Source organism: Mandrillus leucophaeus, unplaced genomic scaffold, assembly GCF_000951045.1.
Source record: "Mandrillus leucophaeus isolate KB7577 unplaced genomic scaffold, Mleu.le_1.0 Scaffold1168, whole genome shotgun sequence".
NCBI lineage: Eukaryota > Metazoa > Chordata > Mammalia > Primates > Cercopithecidae > Mandrillus > Mandrillus leucophaeus.
Window position 1 is genome coordinate 295,636 of NW_012099965.1, and position 6,506 is coordinate 302,141.

Sequence of the window (6,506 nt, forward strand, 5' to 3'; positions counted from 1 at the left end):
GGCGTTTCAGTTGGTTCCATGATTTTACAGTTGTGAATTGTGCTGCTAGAAACACGCATGTGCAAGTACCTTTTTCAAATAATGACTTCTTTTTCTCTGGGTAGATACTCAGTAGTGGGATTGCTGGGTCAAATGGTAGTTCTACTTTTAGTTGTTTACAGAATCTCCACACTGTTTTCCATATGTATTTATATGTTTTCTATAGTGGCTGTACTAGTTTACATTCCCACCAGCAGCATGGATGTGTTCTCTGATTGCCACATCCACGCCAACATCTACAGTTGTTTGATCTTTTGACTGTGGCTATTCTTGCAGGAATAAGGTGGTATCGCATTGTGGATTTGATTTGCATTTCTTTGATCATTAGTGATGTTAACCACTTTTTATATGTTTGTTGCCCATCTTCTTTTGAGGATTTTCTATTCATGTCCTTACCCCACTTTTTGATGGGGTTGTTTTTATTCTCTTTTTTCCTTACTGATTTGTTTGAGTTTGTTTTAGATTCTGGATATTAATCCTTTGTCAGAGGTATAATTGAGTTTGTTGTAGATTCTGGATATTAATCCATTGTCAGGTGTATAGATTGTGCAGATTTTCTCCCACTGTGTGAGTTGTCTGTTTACTCTGCTGACTGTTCCTTTTGTCATGCAAAAAGCTCTTTAATTAGGTCCCAGCTATTTATCTTTGTTTTTATTGCATTTGCTTTTTGGTTTTTGGTAATGAAATTTTTGCCTAGCCTAGAAAGGTTTTTCCGATTTTATCTTCCAGAATTTTTATAGTTTCTGGTCTTAGGTTTAAGTCCTTAATCCATCTTGAGTTTATTCTTTTATAAGGTGAGAGATGAGGATCCAGTTTCATTCTCCTACATGTGGCTAGCCAGTTATCCCAGAACCATTTGTTGAAAGGGTGTACTTTCCCCACTTTTATGTTTTTGTTTGCTTTTTTGAAAATCACTTGGCTGTAATTATTTGGGTTTATTTCTGGGTTCTCTGTTCCATTGGTCTATGTGCCAATTTTTATACCAGTACCATGTTCTTTTGGTTACTATGGCCTATATAGTTTGTAATCAGGTAGTGTGGTGCCTCCAGATTTGTTCTTTTTGCTTAGTCTTGCTTTGGCTATGCAGGCTCTTTTTTGGTTCTATATGAATTTTGGTTCTATATGAATTTTAGTATTGTTTTTTCTAACTCTGTCAAGAATGATGGTGGTATTTTGACGGGGATTGTGTTGAATTTATAGATTGCTTTTGGCAGTATGGTCATTTTCACAAATTATTCTACCTATGCTTGAGCATGGGGTGTGTTTCCATTTGTTCGTGTTGTCTATGATTTCTTTCAGCAGTGTTTTGTAATTTTCCTTTTACAGGTCTTTCGACTTCATCAGGTATATTCATTTAATTTTTTTATGCTATTGTAAAAGAGGTTGAGTTCTTGATTTAATTCTCTGTTTGGTTGCTGTTGGTGAATAGAAGAGCTACTGAGTTGTGTACATTAATCTTGTATCCAGAAACTTTGCTGAATTGTTTTATCAGTTCTAGGAGCTTTCTGGAAGAGTCCTTACGGTTTTCAAGGTAAACGATCATATCATCAGCAAATGGACAGTTTGACTTCCTGTTTACTGATTTGAATGCCCTTTATTTCTTTCTCTTGTCTGATGGCTCTGGCTAGGACTTCCATGGCTCTGTTGAAGAAGAGTGGTGAGAGTGGACATCCTTGTCTTGTTCCCATTGTCAAAGGAAATGGTTTCAACTTTTTTCTATTCAGTATTATGTTGGCTGTGGGTTTGTCATAGATAGCTTTTATTTTTACATTAAGCTGTGTCCCTGGTATGCCAACTTTACTGAGAGGTTTAATCATAAAGTGATGCTAAATTTTGTCAAAATTTTTTTCTGCGTCTATTCAGATGAGCATGTGGTTTTTGTTTTCAATTCTATTTATGTGGTATATCACATTTGTTGACTTGTGTATGTTAAACCATCCCTGCATACCTGGTATGAAATCAGCATGATCATGATGGATTATCTTTTTGACATGTTGTTGGATATGGTTAGCTAGTGTTTTGTTAAGAATATTAGCATCAATATTTATCAAGGATATTGGTCTGTAGTGTTCTTTTTTGGTTGTATCTTTTCCTGGTTTTGGTATTAGGGTGATGCTGACCTCATAGAATGAATTAGGGAGGGGTCCTCCTTTCTCTATCTTGTGGAATAGCGTCAAGAGGATTGGTACTAATTTGAATATCTGGTAGAATTCTGCTGTGAATCCATCTGGTCCTGGACTTTTTTTGTTGGTAATTTTTAAATTAACCACTTTAATCTCACTGCTTGTTATTGGTCTGTTCAGGGTATCTAATTCTTCCTGATTTAAGCTAGCAGGGTTGTATTTTTCCAGGAATTTTTTCATCTCTTCTAGGTTTTCTAGTTTATGTGTGTAAACGTGTTCATAGTAGCCTTGAATTATTTTTTTGTACTTCAGTGGTGTCAGTTATAATGTCTCCTGTTTCGTTTCTCAGTGAGATTATTTGGATTTTCTCTCTTTTCTTGGTTAATCTTGCTAATGGTCTATCAATTTTATTGATCTTTTCAAATAAGCAGCTTTTTGTTTCATTTACCTTTTGTATTTTTTTGTTTCAATTTTATTTTGTTCTGTTCTGATCTTGGTTATTTTCTTTTTTTCTGTTGGGTTTGGGTTTGGTTTGTTCTTGTTTCTCTAGTTCCTTGAGGAGTGACCTTAGATGGTCCGTTTTTGCTTTCAGACTTTTTTATGTAGGCATTTAGGGCTATGAATTTTCGTCTTAGTATCACCTTAGCTGTATCCCAGAGGTTTTGATAGATTGTGTCATTATTGTCACTCAGTTTGAAGAATTTTTTAATTTCTATATTGATTTTGTTTTTTGCCCCAGTGCTCATTCAGGAGCAGGTTATTTAATTTCCATGAATTTGCGTGGTTTTGAAGATCCCTGTGGGAGTTGATTTCCAATTTTATTCCACTGTGGTCTGAAAGAGTGCTTGACATAATTTCAATTGTCTTAAATTTGTTGAGGATCATTTTATGGCCTATCATATGATCTATCTTGGAGAAAGTTCCATGCACTGTTGAGTAGAATGTGTGTTCTGCAGTTGTTGGATAAAATGTTTTGTACGTATCTATTAAGTCCATTTGTTCCTGGGTATAGTTTAAATCCATTGTTTCTTTGTTGACTTTGTGTCTTGATGACCTGTCTAGTGCTGTCAGTGGAGTATCAAAGTTTGCCACTATTATGGTTTTGCTGTCTATCTCGTTTCTTAGGTCTGTTAGTAATTGTTTTATAAATTTGGGTGTTCCAGCGTTAGATGAATACATGTTTAGGATTGTGATGTTTTTCTGTTGGACCAGGCCATTTACCATTACATAATGTCCCTCTTTGTCTCTTTTAATCACTGTTACTTTAAAGTTTGTTTTGTCTGGCATAAGAGTAGATACCCCTGCTTGCTTTTGGTATCCATTTGCATGAAATGCCTTTTTCCACCCCTTTAAGTTTATTTGGGTCCTTATGTGTTATGTTAGCTGAGTCTCCTGAAGAAAGCAGATAGTTGATTGGTGAGTTCTTATTCATTCTGCAGTTCTGTGTCTTTCAAGTGGAGCATTTAGCCCATTTACATTCAATATTAATATTGAAATGTGCGGTAGCATTGCATTCATCATGCTCTTTATTGCCCGCATAGTTTGGTGTTTTGTGGGGTTTTTTTATTTTAATTTTTATTATTATTTTTTTAATTTTTATTTTTCTTGAGACAGAGTCTTGCTCTGTCTTCAAGACTGCAGTGCAAGATTATGTTCTTTGTCTACCACCACCAGGTTGGGTAGGGAAGAATAATTGGGTGCGAGAGGTGCTAGATGTGTCTAGTTCAGACTCTTGTTGGACGGGTCTTGCTGCGGCTGCTGTGAGGGGTGCAGGTGAGATTCCAAGGTCACTAAAGTTTTGTACCTAGGAGGATTATGGATGTCTCTGCTCAGTCATACAGGATGTCAGGGAAGTGGGGAAAGCCGGCACTCACAAGCCCGACTTAGCTCCCATGCAAACCAAAGAGTGGGTCTCAATTTCACTTTGCCCCCACAACAGCTCCGAGTCTGTTTCCAGGTGGAGGGCAAGTTGGGCTTGAAAATTGCGTAAGGCTTCCTGCCTCCCAGCTGGGAAAGAACAGTGCTTTAGTTTTTCCCTGCCTGTGAAGTCTGCAAGCCAGATTCTTGCCTCCCCCTGAGTTCTGGCCAGGAGACTTCTTGCCTTGTTCAAATTCTTGCAAAGTTCAGCTAGGGAAGTCTTTCTCCCTTTGGTGTTTTACCCCCTGCTCCTCTGTTCTCCCTCCTGATGGATTCCTGTGGTGCCAGGCAGGAATGGGCTGCTTGGGGATTCAGCAAGCTCCTAGGGCCTTCCTGCTGCCTCCTGCACCCTGTATGGGGGTGTGTGTTCAGAAGAGGAGGGTCTCCCGTTCCCACTTCTGCAGTTGGGGCACTCACAGTATTTGGGGTGTCTCCCGGGTCCTGTAGGAGCAGTCTACCTCCTTCAGAGGGTCTGTTCCTAATGCCTTTAAAGGTACATTCTCAAGCTGAAGGTGGTGATTTGTTCAGATAATCTCACCTGAGAAAGAATTACAGAAGAGAGAAAACATGGTTGATTCTTAGATAAGTGTCCCAGGTCAAAACTGTGTTCACAGTTTCTTCTAGAATTTCATGTATTTAGAATTGCAATCATTTACATTTCTACTTCTGATGCTTTTGCCTAACAAGATTGTTTCAACTACCTTTTCCCTTTTCTTCTCATGACAGTGAAAGGATCTCTTTCAAATAATTCTTCCCAATTTATCAGAGCCTTTATTCTCTCCATCCAGCCTTCTTATATATCACAAATAATACTCATCTTGAATTTATACCCTGAAATATTGAAAACATTTTCTTTTCTTTCTTTTTTTTTTCTTTTTTTGAGGTGGAGTTTTGCTCTGTCACCCGTGCTGGAGTGCAATGGCGCGATCTTGGCTCACTGCAACCTCCACCTCTCGGATTCAAGCGATTCTCCTGCCTCAGCCTCCCGAGTAGCTGGGATTACAGGCGTGTACCATCATGCCCAGCTAATTTTTGTGTTTTTGTAGAGATGGGGTTTCGCCATGTTGGCCAGGCTGGTCTCAAAACTCTTGACCTCAGGGGATCCATCCACATCAGCCTCCCAAAGGACTGGGATTACAGGCTTGAGCCACTGCCCGGCATGAAAGTATTTTCTTTGTTGACAGATCAGCTTGGGCAGGTGGGGATTGCAAGGCTCTTGTATTGGTTCGAACCTTGAGAGCACGCCAACAGACAAGATGAGGCAATGTGGAGAACAGACTGTTTTAATGAGGACCTGGGTGCAGGCAGGCTGAGACCTAAAATGGCCTCAGCCCCAAGTAAGGACAGGGCAGGGGTTTTATAGTCCTCTGTAAACAGGAAGTGTCCCAGTCTGACGCAACTGCTACATAGTACCAGACAACCTCCCTCTCGATCTTAAGGGGGAATGTGTCTCCTGACCAGATCTCTTCCTGCTTCTACTCTCTTGCTGATGCATGCTGCTGGCACAAGTGGCCTTGCACCTTGGAACTGGGCCTGAGGAGGGAGAAGTTATTCATTCCTTTAAGCTTTCAGACCCCAGGGAGAATCTTTCATTCTTGTCTATTTGGTCATAGAAAAAAGGGGCAACTTTCTCAGTAACTACTTCAGGCATGACATAGGAGTGGAATGGGTACCTTCAAAAAATAAAAACTTAATTTTGGGGGTATTTTTGAGAGACAGGTTGATACCCATTGTGTCGTTGTAGCAGGAGCGTTGTCTGGATTGTCTGGTGGCTAACTAGTTTCAACAGGAGTTTTAGTGGCTTTTATCATTAGTGGGATTACATGGGAGAGCAACAGGAGGAACATGGTGATGAAGATTACTGGTCCTACCAGCGTTTTAAATTCTCCTAAATTAGAGAACCACCTTCCTAAAAGGTTTGTTGGGCCCCACCCCTTCTAGGTTCGGACTGGTACATGGGTACTTTTCTGATTTTTGAAGTGATTCCCAGTACTGCTTTTCTGTTATCGTCTATGTTAAGACAACAATTAGCGATATTAAACTTACTACAGACTCCACCTTCTTCTGCTAATAAGTAGTCTAGTGCTAGCCTGTTTTGATAAATAGCCGCATGCATTTGGTTTTGTTGTTCTGTGAACATTTCCAGAGCTGAGGCGGTTTGGTTAGTGATTATCTCTAAAACTGCCTGTAGTCTTAATTATTCTCGTTAACATATATATGGGAGTGCAATAACCCCATGAACTATCCTCAGCTCAAGTGGCAGGACCGTAATATTTGATGATCCATTGTGGAGGCCATTCATCCTGTTGCCATCTTTGGTTTCCTCCTGCCTTTAAGGATCGTGGTTGTTTTTTGTTTGTTTGTTTTAAATTATTATTACATGCAGGGACTCCAAGAGTGTTTCCCACTGTTAATGTTTTGGAGGAG